This window comes from Neolamprologus brichardi, chromosome 4, assembly GCF_056152115.1.
Source record: "Neolamprologus brichardi isolate AB-2024 chromosome 4, ASM5615211v1, whole genome shotgun sequence".
Classification (NCBI taxonomy): domain Eukaryota; kingdom Metazoa; phylum Chordata; class Actinopteri; order Cichliformes; family Cichlidae; genus Neolamprologus; species Neolamprologus brichardi.
Window position 1 is genome coordinate 18021788 of NC_142107.1, and position 17372 is coordinate 18039159.

The following is a 17372-nucleotide window of genomic DNA, read 5'->3' on the forward strand; positions in this document are numbered from 1 at the left end:
ATCACTTGTTTCGCATGGAAAATGCATTTAACTGATTTGTTCTCTGAAAATAATATTAGCAAACTAATCTCCCGAATAGGCTTAATAAAATGACTCTAACGAAAGAGAAGGTATCTAAAATATATATGTAAGATTCATTTGTTGGTATACATTCAACTGTGGGTCATGCACCCCTCACCCCTTTATATGACTTAACAAGATACCCTTTGTCAGTAAAAACATGAAGTTATTCGAGTGCACTTTTGCCTTCACGTTACATACAGAGGCTTCACGCACTGCAAGCTTTCTAATACTTAATACTTAAATACCTAATTAAATTACATTTGCAATCAAATAAGACTTATCGCCCTTGATAGTGTTGAGGAGACTCCTTTAGCTTTAGCTTTACGTGTTCAGCTTGTCTTATTGCTATGTAACCTGTGCAAAATGCACATATTACATCGTACTACACTCTCCAGAATTTTTTGCTTATAAAGTAGGTAAAACTGGCTTTGCATGCAATCTCCTGTGACACATGGGACCTATTTTTACTATTCTATTAACTGCAATTTTGTCACATATGGTCTAGTGGGAGCAGTAATAACAGATGTTTGCTCATGGAGGAATTTTGGACTTTTAAAGATTAATTTTTTATTAGTGCTTTTATGAACTATCAAAAACAGGGGTACTATGTATGGGAGGAGGGTATGTTTGTTGGCATATTGTTGGAATCATCTCCAGCTTTCTTTAGCAAGTGGTTTCTGACTCTCCTTTGGCACTTTTGATGGATTTTCAGCTAAATGCCTCTTTTGTTGTATTCTTACTGCCCAGTAGTTGCTGCAATGAATAAATAAAGTGAAATATCACAAGGCCGATTTTGGAGTGCTTCACAAAGTGCAGCGGATCTATACGGAGGTTATTTATGGTGAGAACCTCTGAGAGAAGGCTTCTCCTGCTGAATTACTCTGATGATGAATGTTGTAATTTGTCTTGCCACCTCTTTTTCTTTTGTAGGAGAAAGTCTGACATTGTACAGCTTGTGCCAAGACTAGTCAACAACAGGAGATAGTGTGTAACGATACATTTGCCACGAGGCCACAAGCCATTTATTACAGTACAGGGTTTCAGCAATACAGTACAGTAATGCCAGTGTTTGTGGACATGTGTGCAAAGTGCAAGTTCCATCTGGAAAAGGCATCGCCAGTAGTTGCCTGTTACCTAAACTATACTGTTAGGTCAAGCTACATTTTTATGATGAAGAGATGAATTATAAAGAAAAAAGAAAAAACTCACTTTGTTTGATTTCTAATTAACAGGATAGCAATTCAAACAAATAGTTTTTCCCTTGCTTCAGAGTAAAGTTCTGGAGTCTCGCTCTTTTACCTCATATGTGCACACCATGAAGTTGGATAAATATGGACATGTAAAACACAATATTTATATTATACATATACATCCCATGTTTCAAAAACAGTTAATTTCCGTGGCTTTTCTGAGTGCAGTGCAGTCATGAATTGCATTGAGCATGCAGTGATGTCTGCTATAGTGTTATGTATTATCTATAATACACTGGCTGAGGTCACAGCCATTTAGTATCAGTTTTTAATGTTAACCATTGTGTACATTTTTCTAGATTCTCTGTATATTTGTTTTAATCTTGTTATGAAGATGATGAAATTCCCAAATCCTTTGCCATTTTTACATTGAGAAAATAAATTCTTTAAATTGCTGAACAATTTGCTCACAAAGTTGTAAAACCATGTTTACTTCTGAAGACTCAGCCTTATTGCGGTGTTTATTTATTAATCCAATTATCCTTGCAGCCCATCAGGTGTTTTGTTTTATCATTACACAACTTTCCAAGTTTTCCTGTTCCCTCAGTTTTGAAGTATGTTTATGAAACTTAATTCCAAACCACATTACATTTTACTTAATGTTGCCACGTGCAATTGTTTACTTGCTCCCTTAGCATATAAATGATCTGTAGAAAGGGAACTTTTAAGTAAAGTTTGCCTCGTACTTGTCACGGTTTGGCGTGGCAAACCGTGGGGGGTGTGGGGAAGGAGGACCCAGGCGCGGTGCTCTATGTACAAGCAGTGCGTTTATTTACAGTGAAAACTGTACACACAACAATACATCCCCGTGTGCTCCCGACTTCCACTCCGTGTCTTCTCCCAGTGTTTGTGCTCGTGTGTCCGCTCCCTCGTGCCAGTGCACTCTGTGTCTGCTGCCCTCTCGTCCAGCAATCCTTCCTGGGAAAATAGAGGCAGTAGTTAGTACCCTCAGTTCACGTGGTAAGCTCACACTCACAAACAGACCAACTGGAGAACTGACGGGAAGTCTCACGAAATGATCCCGCGTCGGTGGGAGCTCCAAGACTCTCTTAAGTAGCTCCCCCGACGAGGCCTGATCAGGAGCAGGTGTGTGGCTTCGGGTGTGGCCAGTCCACCAGCAGGGCCACACCCACCCGGCCTGAAGTGGAAACACACACATCCGCAAACAGGAAGAAGAGAGACAGCAACACCAAATATACATATAATACAACCAGTCCATAACTGCTCAGGGACCCTGGGTTGCTCAGACCCAGAACCCTGACAGTACTACTTCAAACCTCTTTAAAGATTGTTGATCTAACCTAATTTTTCACCCCCTTTTGCTCACAGAACCCCTTCATTCTTTGTTCAATAGATTCAGCAAGGTGCTGGAATCATTCCTCAGAGATTTTGAATCACATTGATATGATAACATCATGCAGTTGCTGAAGATTTGTTGTCTGCACATCCGTGATGTGAATCTTCTATTTCACACATTGCATCGATGCTCTGTTGGATTGAGATCTGGTGAATGGAGAGACATTTTGAGTACAGGAAACACACTGTCGTGTTCAAGAAACCGGCCTGAAGTAATCCGAGTTTTGGGACACAGTGTGTTTTCCTGCTGGACACAGTCACCAGAGGTTGGATACTCTGCGGTCATAAAGGGATGGACATTGTCTGCAGCTTGCACTTAGGCATTTTAAGGTGGCATTTAAATGATGCTCAGGCCCAAAGTGTCCCAACAAAATATCCCTCATGCCATTACACCACTACTGTACCCTGAGCCATTGATGCAAGAACGGATGTATCTATGCTTTCATGTTGTTTACAGCAGTTGTTTCTGCCCTATCATCCAAATGCTGAGGCAGAAATCAAGACTCTTTAGATTAGGCTACGTTTTTCCAATCCTCTGTTTGATGAGCCTGTGCAATTTGCAGCCTCAGCTTCCTGTTCTTAGTTGATAGAAGAAAGATGAAACCTGGTGTTCTCCTCTGTTGGTGCAGCCCATCTACTTTAGGATTTGTTGTGTTGTTTGTTCAGAGTTGCTCCGCTGTATATTTTGCTTGTAATGAGTGGTTTGCGTTACTGTTACCTTACTATCAGCTCAAACTATTCTGTTTTCTCTGTAAACATTAGATATCGTTGTGTGGGAAAATCCCAATAGATCAACAGTTTCAGAAACACTCTGAACAGCCTGTTCTTCAACAAGAATGTCGCTTTCAAAGTTACTTAAATCACATTTCTTCCCATTTCTGATGCTTGGGTTGAACTTCAGTAGGTCATATTGCATACATGGCTGAATGCATTTAGTTTCTGCCATGTGATTATATTAATTAGATTAGACTGATTAGAAATTTGTATTAGTAAGTTGTTGAACAGGTGTACCTAACAAAGTGGCCAGTGAGTGTATTTAACTTGAGAATAACAAGAAAAAGTTAATATTCAAATAGATGATTAGCAAATCATATTTAACAGCGCTTGCTCATAGGAGGTGATCTGATGTTGGGTTCTTGACCCTGCAGTATAAAGAACCTACAGCCAACAGTTCTAATTTCACACCATATAAATAAACTTGAATTGAACTGAATTGAATAGATATCTGTATCTGAATTATAGCCGACAAAATAACTGGCAGCCACATTCAGCACAGCGCTGATTCATGTTTTGATAATGTTTCATTATCTCACCTAAAGCTCTCGTTTAGCCCAATAGCAGTTGACCTACACCTACATCATCCTGCGTGGAGGTGGGTAGAAGTGCATGCACAGCAGAGCAGGTTCAATGTAAGAAAATGTTTTTGAATGAGTCACTTGGACATTTCAGGTAAAACACATAATATTGCTCTAACGCTTATGAAAGGATGCTAGAAGTTTTTAAATTGGATGAAAAATAATGTGGCTTTTTTTTTCTCTTCACTGAACAATAGACCTACTACACACTATGGCATATAGTTTAGGGCGGAGATTGGGGTGTGCGTGAGTGACTGAAGCATTGCTTAGGTTTTGTTGTTGCCATTGATGGTAAAGAGAAGACGTCAACAAACAGCCTGTCTTGTTAGCTGTGGTTACTAGTTTTTTTACCTCCACTTTGGCAGCCAGCGGTGAAACGTGTCTCAGCGAAATGCTTTAAAGTGCCTTTATACTCATTGTAGGGTTCAGGGCTGAAAACCCTTGTTCATCTCGCAGGGGTCATTTTGGAGGAAGCATTAGCGGTAGATTTGAGAGGGTTCCCTCTGTGTCTGCACTACATTTCATCTACTTGGGGGCTTGAAAATATATTTTCTTCTATGGGCCTTGTTTGTGAGATTGTAGATGTTACTTTGTGGGGAAGATGGCACCTTACATGAAAGAAGAAATGTAATTATTTACTCCACAGGTCTGCAGAGACATCTGGTGAGACTTTAAATAGAATACAACAAAAAATGAGGAGAAAAGTGTTAAAAATGGTATAATATGAGCAAAGTAAAAGTGAGAGAGAGAGAGCATTATATGGGAGCGCTACACAGCTCGAATTTTCTGATATCGGTAATTCTAAACATTTTCTGACAGGCTGTGTGTGAGTATTTAAAGATGTGAAGCCACTTAGGCTTACAGTGACATTCTCATAACGGCCACAGCATCTCCCTCTTTTTGATTTGATGGTCCTGAGGTTATCTTCTCTTTTGCTTGGACAAGAGACCAGCTTGAAGCTTGAAGGCTTTTAAATAGTATGATAAGCATACACACAGATGAATACGAATACTGCCATGGTACTCTTGCTACCACTATGTCAAGACTTTATGGATATATTTATACTTTTCAATGTGTGCATTTGAAAAAGATTTTCTGTGATCCACATGCATTTATATTGCTGAGTGTAATTATGTTTGGTTTCACTCGTATGCTGTTCAGCTGCCCACTAGCTTATTTACTTTGACTTTTTTCTGATTATCTTCCTTGTTACTGTCACGTGGTATCGTCACCTGCTGAGCGAAGGTGACCAGTGTGCTCAAGCTGAGGAGCCGACACAGTTGGAGCCTACACATGTGAATCTACACATGTGTGGGTAGATTGTTGACCTTTCTGGTTCAGTCTTTATCCCTCTCTCTGTGTGACTAATACCCTTGATTTCAACCTGTGCTGTAAAACCAATCAGAGCAGTACCGTGACCTTCAGTTGGACTGTCTGAAAAGTTTCGTGCTAAAATTGTGACGCACGTGTTGTCACATTTCTGTCTGCCAGAACAAACACACAGCTAAATCCAACTTAGCTGGGGGTAGCCTGGCACTGGAGGACATCACTGTTCTGTCATGGAAAAGTAGATGTGCTATCATATTCAACACAATCTTGAAATTTGAACACACAAGTCACAGCTAAGGTGTCGTCAGAAGAATTTATTCAGTTAAAAAAATGCTCTTCAAGGAGAATGGATTAACACATAAGGTTCATAAATTATGAATTTCTTCCACACACTGAGGGGATTGGGTGCACAGCAGTGGGGCAAGTAACTAGCTGTGCATGGCTTTGGTTGATGGGTGCAATGAAAAGTTTATATTTATATTAAAAGGCATGAAAACCTGACCTTCATACCATGCTGTCTAGTTGGAGTAGTGGTATGTGTCTACCCCAGAGCCTTTAGCTGGCCTGGGTTGTTGCTCTATGTGAGACTAGATGTGACAGAAAGGTGGCGGTGGACTTGGTAGGGGTCAGGGATTCTGACAGCTGCACACAGAGCTGCGTAGATCTTGAGACTTGTCTTCTGTCCGTTTCCCATTGTTAGAGCTTTCCTCTCTCAACTCTCCTGACTGGCATGCCTGACCAAAGGTGCTTATCCCAAGCAGAGACTGCCTGCTTCTCAGTGGTGAGCAGTAGATGTGACACAACTGAACCCATTACTGTCTCTTGGCATCCCTCTGTAGACCCCTTTTCTATCCCCTCGTGACACCTGAATCCCCCTTCTGAGCCCTGTGCCCAAACAGAAATGGATCTGGCACAGTGAAGTTGGAAGACAAATGGGAATAATAGATGGGAGGGGAATCACAATTTCCAACACCTACAATAACATCAGAAGGCAGAACCTCTTCAGTAGCACTTTCAGCATCTGTGTTGAGTTTCATTTGATCTAATGTTGATTTGTTGTAAAATCATTATGTTCATTAACAGAAAGCAGCAGAAGTCTGCCTCACTGCCATCAACCTTAGATGCCTACACGCACACATTCACAGATGTGTAATGACTCACACTCACAGTGGCTCCAGTGTTAGAACGGCACACTCACTTACACAAACAGATGCACATACACAGAGGTGCATTTATGCCGCTGAGCTGCTGCTGAATGGCGGTGCTCTGGGGTTGAACACTGGCTCAGTGTTCGGGGCCAGGTACACCACCTCAACCACTCCAAACAACAACAAACCTTAAAAAGGTTGCTTGTTTAGGTCCAACTGAACTTCTCAGGTAGGGTGGCAGCTAAATCGCTTGATCAGAGCCTTCATAATGAGCAGCATTCATGAATATGCAAATATTTTATTGACTTTTCTCTTTTTTTTTGTACATTTATTTTTGTAGGTGTGCTTTTTTTTCAGTAACATCCTGCGTCACATACAGTCTCTTACTCACATTCACATCTGTTAGCTGCTAAACACAACTACAGCCTTTCAGAGGAGATCTGTGGGACCTGCGTATTACATAAAGGCAAAACAGTCATCATTATTGACAGAAGTAAGAGTATTACTCATTTGCTTTCACGGCATCGGGATTATTTATAACTGAGATGACTAGTTTCCCAATCTGGATAGCGTGTTGAGTCTTTGTCCCTCATCACCTTCCGGGCTTTTGAATGTCAGGATTATTGGAGCAATAATTATGTTCACTTTTTTTGTAGCAAGGTTTGGGAATTTACTGTTAAATCCAAGGCAAGGAAGCAGTGAAAAATAAAGCCCACCCCCTCACTGCAAGCTATTTTTATTTGGTTGCTTTTAATAAATGAAACGCATTAGTTTAAGTAATAATATTTGGGTGCAATGGATTTATCTGAGGCAAAATCTTTAGAGTAACCACTCTCTATAAAAGCTTTTTAGTTGAATTGTAGGACAGTTTGCCCTCACCTTGCTTCAACCTTGGTTGACATATTATTTAGTATTTTTCTAGTGAAAAAAAGGGAAGTTAATTATGATGTAAGCCATTGCTGAGAGTGTGAATAAGAATTATTCTTTTCATAGCCAAACATGCGCCCACTGTTTGCTCTACCATATAAAATAGTAGGTGGATTTAGCTGTAATTCAAAAGATAAAGCTTGGAATAAAAATGAACAGCCCTGCTGTCTGTAGCTTAAATGTTTGAGCAGTGTGGATATCTTTGGAGAAAATATCAACATCCCAAAAGACAATTTCAGAACAGCAGGTGAAAGATGTTTTTTTTCTGTTGCGTGTGTCACCCAAATGTCAGATAGTAACAAACAGTGTTGGTCAAGTTACTTGAAAAAAGTAATCAGTAATTAATTACTGATTACTTCCCCAAAAAAGTAATCCCGTTACTTTACTGATTACTTATTTTCAAAAGTAATTAATTACTTAGTTACTTAAAAACATGATTTACAACCTGAATAGGTGATAAAGCGATAGATCTTTCAGCCCAATTCTACTTTTTCTACATAATCCATCATACAAAATGTAATCAAATGGAAAAGTCTCTTTTTAAAACTTGTTTTGTTAGTTTTAATCTTTTAACTTTATGCATGAAGCAAAATTTTAATTATATGCACCATTCTCTGACTGGAAGAAATTAGTTTAACATTTAAACCTATTTTCTGCACATTCCAGCACATAATATATATATATATATATATATATATATATATATATATATATATATATATATATATATATATATATTTAATTTATTTATTTTTTTGTGTTTACACTCACTCTTTCAGATGCAAGTAAAACACAGCAGAAAATAAATAAAGTCAAAGACTAGCGGTCCTTTTGCTCTATTTTCACCTGTAAAGCAGGAGTAGAGTAGGCGGAGGTTTATCCTGGTGCAGGTGTGCCGCAGCGGTCAGTGGAAGGATACCGCAGTTTCTCTGTGAGTTTCTCATTAAGTCGTAGCTACTCGGTGCTTGCTTGGAAGTTTAGGGGGTTTTTTCGCTGTAAAAAGAAGTTTTCTTCCCACGCACAGCGGACACTAATGTTTTTGTCACTTTTTACGGAATCAAACTCAAAGTAAGGTCAGTACTTCCACGCTTTAAACGCTGCACGCTCATACTCTCTCCCGCACTCGATATATTATCCATTGTTGATCTGCACACAGCTGTTGTCACGAACATCACACTCGCTTACGTCATGAGACATTCTCGCAAGAAAATCACGGTTTTAGTAACGCAGTAACGCAGCGTTCCTACGGGAAAGTAACGGTAATCTAATTACCGTTTTTGCAATAGTAATCCCTTACTTTACTCGTTACTTGAAAAAAGTAATCGGATTATCTCTGGTAACAAATAATGAATATGCAGCTCTAACAGCCATCAAGTTAGACTGGCACCTCACAGTGTTTTGGATCTGCTATATATCATCCACTTTACATTCATCTGCTGGGAGCTTAGGTTGAACTGACTGTACCTGTAAGATTTGTTGTTCCATCACAGTAGCATTTTTCTTCCAGTGAGCTTTCCTTATGGAAAATTATTGACAATGAAAACTATCACGGTCCTGAGTTTTGGTGTAGTATTTATTGAGTTTGGTTTGTTTGGATTATTGAATTATCTTTCTTGTTTTTGTAGTTTCCAGAATTTCCCTGAGTTTGCCTCCCTCTGTTTGGTCTGTGTGCTAATCGCTTTATCTCATTTCAACTTCCTGTTATACATTGGGAATTACACTGGCTCTTGATCCATCTGATTCTTGTTTCCATGTATGTCTGGTTTTTCTCCTTGTCATTATCTTCCACGCCCCCACTGGTTTTACCTGTGTCTATCTTGATTTAGACTTCTGTGGTGAATCGTTGTTTAGCCTACAATGCAGTCTATGTAATTGGCTGATATTGTTTCCGGGACTTATCCTTGTGCTGGTGCTTTATGTGTTAATTACCTTGTGGTTATGTCCTGTTTTATATGTTTTATATGCGGTGCCAGCCAATAGAAACAAATAAAATGTTGAGACTTCTTTCCCTCCTTGGTCTCCAGTCTTTGTTGTGGTCAAATATATTTGTCCCTCACTTCATTGTATATTCCTTCAATCCCATTCCAGTTGTTTTAGCAATCTTCCCTTAGGAATTTTTGAGCATTTGTGATTATATATATTGATTTTTGATGAGTATTCCTCATGTTTAGGTGATGGTGATGGGTGACCGTGGTTCAGGGGGTTGGGAAGCGTATCTGTAACCGCAAGGTTGCCAGTTCGATCCCCTGCTCTCTCTGTCCTGGTCGTTGTGTCCTTGGGCAAGACATTTTACCCTACCGCCTACTGGTGTTGGCCAGAGGGGCCGATGACGCGATATGGCAGCCTCGCTTCTGTCAGTCTGCCCCAGGGCAGCTGTGGCTACAACCGTAGCTGCCTCCACCAGTGTGTGAATGCGAGAGTGAATGAATAGTGGCATTGTAAAGCGCTTTGGGTGCCTTGAAAAGCGCTATATAAATCCAATCCATTATTATGTTTAGGTGATGGTCATTTTCCCACTGATAAATTCAAAGACTATGGTGTGCAGGAGGAATTGAATGTACAGAACAGGCCAATCATAATAACTGTGGGGTGCATCAATGTGATGCTGTTACATTTCTGGGGCAGTGAATGGAGCTGGATAGTGTAGTGGTAAGACTACACTCCTTTGGAGCGGGAGTTGCAAGTTTGATTCCCACCCGGTATCCAGTAAGGGTCCTGGCTAGACCCCCATGCTACCCCCCCCCCCCCCCCCCCCCAAAAAAAAAAACAAACAAACAAAAAAAACCCCCAAAAAAAACAAGCCCTGGAATGGCCCGGCTACGTCCGCAGCTTGGACACAAGCATTTCACTACATGTTGTACCCTGTATGATTGTGTATGTGACAAATAAATATTGTTTGAATGTCAGGTTTTGTTGTAGGGTTTCACAGGGGTTTGCAGTTTTGAGATTGTCAGCCTGGACCTATAGCAGCATAACTAATATAATGAAAGGTATTGTTATCCTTACAATAAAATGAACATTTTAAAACTGATCTTTAGTCCATAATTTCCCCCCAGGGCAAACTGGGAGCTGGCTCTAAAGGAAATGAACCAGATAGGTTAACGATCCACCTTACTGCACTTTTCAAAATTCTCGACATGTAGCAAGTGGGTAAACCTGCACAAATGATCTTTTGGGATAAAATAGTAGCGTGAAGTCTTTAAGATAGGATGGGGCCTGATTATTCAGCACTGTGTATGTTGATGAGAAGAACTATAAATTATGAGTTTAACAAGGAGCCACTGAAGCCAGTATGAGAGGAATATTGTCACTGTTTTTGTTCGCTGTTAGTACATTTTACTCATGCCTGTCAGCTATTTGTGTAATGTTTGCGCTTATTGTTAACAGTGTGCCTAAATGAGATAGTGTTTTTGTGGATTGTGTGTTTTCAGTTTGCTTTCATATGTAATTCCTATGAAAACAATCATCTGTTTTATATCCAGCACAGCAAACAGCTCTTCTCCTGCCCCCAACAGCTATCAGAGTCATTACAGCCTGCAGGAGGTGGTACCAAAGCTTCCTCCACCCCACCAAGCCACCAACCCCTGCCTCTATCTCTCATTGATCAGGGTGGAAAGACATGTAATCCATGCTGATCACAGTAACCTCCACCATCTGGAGGGCTGACTCTGAGGCACACACTCTTGTTTTACTGTGTCTCTCATTGAACCATGTATGCTGTGATGAGGGGGGGCTGGATATTGATGGGTGAGGCTCAGGTCACCACAGATAGCCTCGTAGCACTTCTGGTACCGAAGATGAGCCTGTGATGCCACTATTGACGTAGCAGCTGACTCAGAATTGCTCATATCATTCAACTGCCCTCTTTCATCTACGTCTACCATATCCTCAGAATGAACCAGGGCTTAGCAAACCTATCAGTGGGGGCCTGGTCTTGGATTAGAAGTCAGATTATCAGGCTCTTACCATATGAAGCCTTAGCCGCTCTAGAAAATTGAGATTGTTTATTCTTTCCACAGTCTCAGTATGCTTTCACACTGTTTACTTTGTGTCGTCGGTGTGTGCACTTTTTCCAGCGGTATCTGTCTTTATCCATTTTCTTATTTACAGCTGAGGTGATTTTCATTTCTGCGTTGCAGGAGTGTGTGGGTGATGTGCATTTGCACTCTGCTGGAGGCCCCTTATCCTCCATGTCAAACTGGTGGGTCGCGAGTGGATGAAGAAAGCAAGACCAGCTCTCTGCTCTTTGAGATTCCTTATTAACTCCACTTCCTCCGGTTCAAAATCCCTCTTAGCCCTGCAGCAGCAGCCGAGACATCAACTCGTAACTCGCGCAGCTGACGCACATATCGACTCGCTGATCCACTAAATCACTTCTGTTAACAGAATTAATTCACTGTCTCTCTCTCCATTTCTTACCTGTTTGGCGAGTTCCTGCATCTTTAGTACTTCTGACATATCCTGACTTGAGCCGTACACATTAAAAGACTCATTCTACTAATGATTCAGTGTGTATATTAAGTCAGTGAGGAGGCAAAAGCTGAGGGTACAGGGAGCTCCACTTGTACTATATTACTCATCAGCTTGGCTTTGTCTCCCACCAGTTCAATTTAAGCCATTCCAAACTCACGCTAGCCTGATAGACCCTATAATTGAACTATATATTTCTTCCTTTCAGTAAAAAGAAGAATGGGAATCTTTCAGTGCTCTTCTCCTGGGAGCATTTTTGCTGACAAAACAGGGTCTACTAGGGTTGGGCTAACAATTGCAAAGACACTGCTGTCACAGAGTGTGCACAACACAAGATAAAGAGAGCAGAGGAATGCATGCACTTGCTCTCTGAAGAGCCACATACAGTCCTTTTCAAGCCAAAGCAAGGAAAAAGATACCTGAAAGTACAGATACTATATAATAACTCCAAAAGATTGTAGATAGCTGATGTCAACAGGCGCTAACATCTAAATAAAGCTCAAATATACCCCTTTTATTTTAAACAGGTTGTTTCACTACACAAACTCCAGCTGTACTTTCTCACTCTTTCCTTTGATTGTGTCCACACAAACTGCTGTGTTCACATAGTCCCCCCTCTTCTCATTCACTCCACTACCTCATCACCATTTTGCAGTTTGTTTACTGTTATAAATATTCAAAAATGTTATCCTGTCAATATGGCAATTTCTTGTTGTGTCACCAATGTAGAAGTTAGAAATTCTGATATCAAAACAAAACCATTCTCTTTTTGACCAACGGTCATTTGCAATACTGAAAAAAGGTCAGAGGTTCCTGAGGGTCTTCATTCTCTCAGTGAAGTGAGCAGGGTGCTACAAGATCTGCAACCCAGTGATGCCTCAGTGACTGTCTTTGAAGAATCTCGGCAAGAATCAAAACAGTGCACTGTTCTTCTTCAGACAAATTGAACCCCCAAGTCCGCAGGAAATCAATAGCTAGGAAACTGAGGTGAAAGCGAAAACAATGGAGTTCTGCTGTTTTTCACGGCAAACTAGGAGAGGAAATATGAGTATATCTGAAGCTGTGAACCTGAGGACATCTGATCCCTTTCTGTGCACAACTAAACAAGTATGTTGACAGTGAATGCACATAAACCCCAACTTAGACAAACATGGCTCGCACAAATCAACATCACAGTAGCAGCAGCTTAGGTTTCATCTCCGGACGGCAGCAAACCTTTTCCCCCACCTACACTGAGGTGGCAAAAATATCCATGTCAGTCTCATTATGGAAATTTCTGCAGTCCTTTATTAAAGGCTATGTGGCTGTTACTGAGTGAGCACAGATCTATTCTAGGACGGATCCCTGACAAGTAATCAAAGGTGATTAACCACAGGTGTGGCAAACGCGTTACACCTCAATCAGTTTATTCAGTATTTTAAGTAGCTTCTGAAATGCAAATTGACAATCGACGATGCTGCACCAGGACTGTCCAGGTGCCAAAACTGGTTCATCAGAAGCTTCAGTTTGGTCCACTCAATGGTTTTCTCTAAGTGGGAAAATTGCAGTGAAGTCATTTATTTGTTTATTTTAGAAATATATTAGTATATATAGTGTGCCAACAAGATGCCAGCGTTACTACACAGGAGTCATGTATATCAAGGAATGAAGAAAGCCTGTGTGCAGAAATCTCTAAAGGTGAAAAGGTAAAGGTTCAGACTCTTCTAAAGTCTGCATTTGAGACTTTTTTTCTAGTCCTGGCTCTGCATGATGTCATTGAAATGAGATTTATTGGTCATCTCTGAGGCACACAGCTCAGAAACCCCACGCCAAGTACAAGTTCCAGTACAAGATAAGTAAATAATATTTGAACCATTAATTACACAAAACTACTCCAGTGGAGCCCTAGAATAAAATGAAACAGGGTATAACAGGTTCACTTTAAATGAAATACAAAGTATTTGAGGTGAAAAGCAGCAATAAAAATTTATATCATTGTCGCTGAGTTAAGGGCACAGGCTTAATTATGCAATATTATTATATCCTCCCCAACTCAAGCTAGTGCAAACCTATAGTGCTTTACAAAAAAGGGATCTAAAATATGTCTGAATCTGAAATATCTCTCAATTGAATCCAGGATAATTGACTATGAATTTGAACCTTCAAGCCTTTTCAGACTAAACGAAATATGCTAAAATACCTAAAATGACATCAACTTTTACCTGAATGATTTTCAAGACATTTTTGAAGCATTTAATAAGAGTCCATACACTTGCTCTGAAAGCAGGATAGAACTTGTTAAATGTTTACAACAGTGTGCTCAGTCATTGCCTGTGCTGGATCTCGACAGCCTTCCCACTTCACAGCTTGTACCAAGGCACTCCTCCTTCATGGTAAACTTTACTGTGGCACATGAACACACAGCTCGCATATTTAACCCCAAAAACCTACTCCAAAAACCTGCTTGTATGGGAAACTAACCCCTCACAAGGCAGCAAGAACATAGAGAACACCCTTGTTCCCATACTGGCTCAGGACAGAGAGGTTCTGGAGCCTTCAGAGGGTTTAAAGTTGAAGGACGGGATTGGTAGGAAAAACATACACTGGAGCTCTGTATTTCTGTAACTTCCTCCTCCACCTTCCTCTGGAACAACCCTCGCTCCTGCTTCGTCTTGTTCCTGCTGTCCACTTACAGTAGAGACAAGTATCCCTGGTATCCCTGTTTTGTTTTTTCTTTTTCTTTTGCTTGTTTCTCAAGTCTATTCCAGACTCCTAAGCCGCTGTGCATGAGCCAAGTTAATCACACTTTGCAAAAGTGAGCTCAAGTCTTTCTAACAGTGTGGAAATAAATCTTTAAATCAGGAAAAACAGCGAGTGAAAAGTGAGATGAAGCCTGTCTTTAAAAGAGAGCAGCAATGGGCACTGAGGGCACTTCTCAGCTTGCATGTAAACCTGCTAGCCCTTGCTTTTCAACATGCCAAAAGAGGTGTTACATAAATGACAGAACATTCTCAATGGCTACTTTTTGTATGCTAAAAGCCTTCTCCCAGGTTGGTGTTTATGTTAATGATTTTTGTCAGGGTTTTTGAAGTGCCTGGATGACGAGCAGCTAGCCTAGAAACGAAGGAGCAGCTCTGACCTTGGCCCACTTCAGGGATTCGCTCTGGTTTCTGACTAATAGAGTATGCACTATTCTTTCTCCCACAACATGCACTCAAAATAGCTCTGGCATGCTCCATTAAGCAACATTTTAATTGTTAACATGGCATACTCTGTCCTTGGCACACATTAACTACTTCATTTAAATGTCAATCCCCATTAAAGAAGGAGTGAGGAGATAATTGTTTTAACTGGGAACAAGTATCTATTAGCATCTCAGGGAGTTAAAGTGCAACCACACATGTTAACAGTGTTTTGACCCTCTAACGGCTGTCAGAACTCCTCCTACTGTAATAAAAGACAAGTCCAACAAATGTATCCATCAAGATATGTTCAGTTGTCAATTAAGAAATGGTGAGATTTTGGCACAAAGCCTATGTAACTAAGTTTGAAAGACTTGCATATTCACCATGGATGTATAGCTTAAAGCTAAGTTATTTAAAAAAAAAAAAAAGAAAGAAAGAAAGGAAAAAAGAGATTGTCCAGCTGAATGTGACATTTATCGTGTTGTACTTTAACTTTATTTAATGTTCAAGTTAAATGGTTTAGAAATTCTTTGAGATGCACTGATTTTCTCAGGGGCTCCCTTGATCTTATCCAACAGGCGATACCGTTAAATTGCTCAATCAGTTGTCACCATCACAGCATCAAAGAGTTGGCCACAAATTCATTTTGCAGAATAACAACCACCTTACATAAACAGCCAGAGATAAGCCAATATTACACATGCACTGTAGCACAGGGGCCTCATTTATAAAACAGATTTACAAAGAGTTTTGATCTCAGGTTTAGTTTGAGAAGGAAGCAGTGTACAAGTACTCATGAAACCTTCCTTTCACTTTTTATTTATAATGCTAGGGGCTTCCTTGCCAGTTATGTGGTGAAGTTTTATATACATCCAAGCAAGTGGTGCATTCACTGCAATGGTGATACACTACCCACCTGCATGTTTTACAATGACAAATTTGCTACTTCGTCATTTGCAACATGTGTTTGGAACGTGGCAAACACAGCAAACAGCTGATAGAGCAGAAAAAACTAATTATAACAAATGTTAATGAAGTCTATTGAATTTGTTTATGTGCCTGAAAGAAAAATATTGGCCTATATATCAGAATTTGGGGCTGTAGTATTAAAAACCCTATATCTGTCAAGTTTATCTGTTCTGATAAACTTGAACTTGTCTTGACATTGCTCAGCACAGTTGTATGTGAAGTCACTTGTCCTAGTCTGTCAGATTAGGCTTTTAATGGACTTTACCTTGCCAGCACCCTAGCACAAATTCTCTGTGATGTCTGAGCTCATGTGAAAATAGAGCAAATAACTGCCTGGAGAATTCATAGTGGTTGAGTGGATGTCATGCATCCTGCCTTTTGCATGCTTTACCCAGCTACCACCGTTTGCCTAAACCAAACAGTTTACTTCCAGTAATGAAATTGTGTGTTTGTCATCTGACCATGTTCTGTTGTGTGCTAAAAGTGAGACAAATGCAACTACCGCACCAGAATTTTTCAATATAGTTCATGTATAAATATGATAAGGAATAAGGAACTCTCTTTCAACAGATAAAGCAAATCCAGTTGACATGGCCCTTGTAGAGTCCTGACCTCTATGTTATCAAGTCAGTTTCTTCTATCTCTTTTATGTAATCTCAGACTGAGCCTAAATCCTGTGAAAAATATTGTCAGGGTGTCCAGCATGCTTGTAACAACCAGTAAGTTGAAAATGTGTAAGTATTATTAAAGCATGTAGTGTTAGTGCTTAAAACCTTTGCATGCAGTTCTATAAGATGTACTGGAAAATAAGTAGTTGAATGAAACATTTAAATCCTTCATATTTTTTTTACCTCTGCCCCATGCTAGTATAAAGTGTTTTTGTATACAGGATGTCAGATTTGTAAAGACAAGGAATTTGGGGCGTGTCCAAAGCTATTTGATCATCTGAGAAACACTTTTTTTGTAATGTACTGGCCGCTTTAGGAAGTAACGTATTGAGAACTGAAAAGAAACACGTCTCAAAATCCACTGGAGTAAATGTGGTTTCATTCATGTCATTATTTAGTTTTTGTGCAGCTGGAAAGCTTGGCTATTGGAATGAAGGTGATCACATTCATTATAATGTAGTGACAAAGCAGAAGCTTGTGGCGGATGTTTGTTTCCAAGTGTGTATAGTTCCTCCCTTCCTTCCCCTAACTGTCGCCCTAGGCATTACCCTGTGTAAAAACTTCCACGGTTGGCTACTCCCTCTTTCATCCCTCCTGGCATACCCTTCATGCCCACCCCCCCCCTCCTGACTTCCCTCTCTCTCTTCAGCTTGTAGCCTGCTCAGCTGTGCAG

General features: G+C 40.2%; 1 protein-coding gene across 3 annotated transcripts in view; it reads left to right on the forward strand.

Annotated features, from left to right (window-relative positions):
- Positions 1–17372, forward strand: part of znf385c (zinc finger protein 385C) — a 144671-nt gene that overhangs the window by 350 nt on the left and 126949 nt on the right. The window lies entirely within an intron of this gene.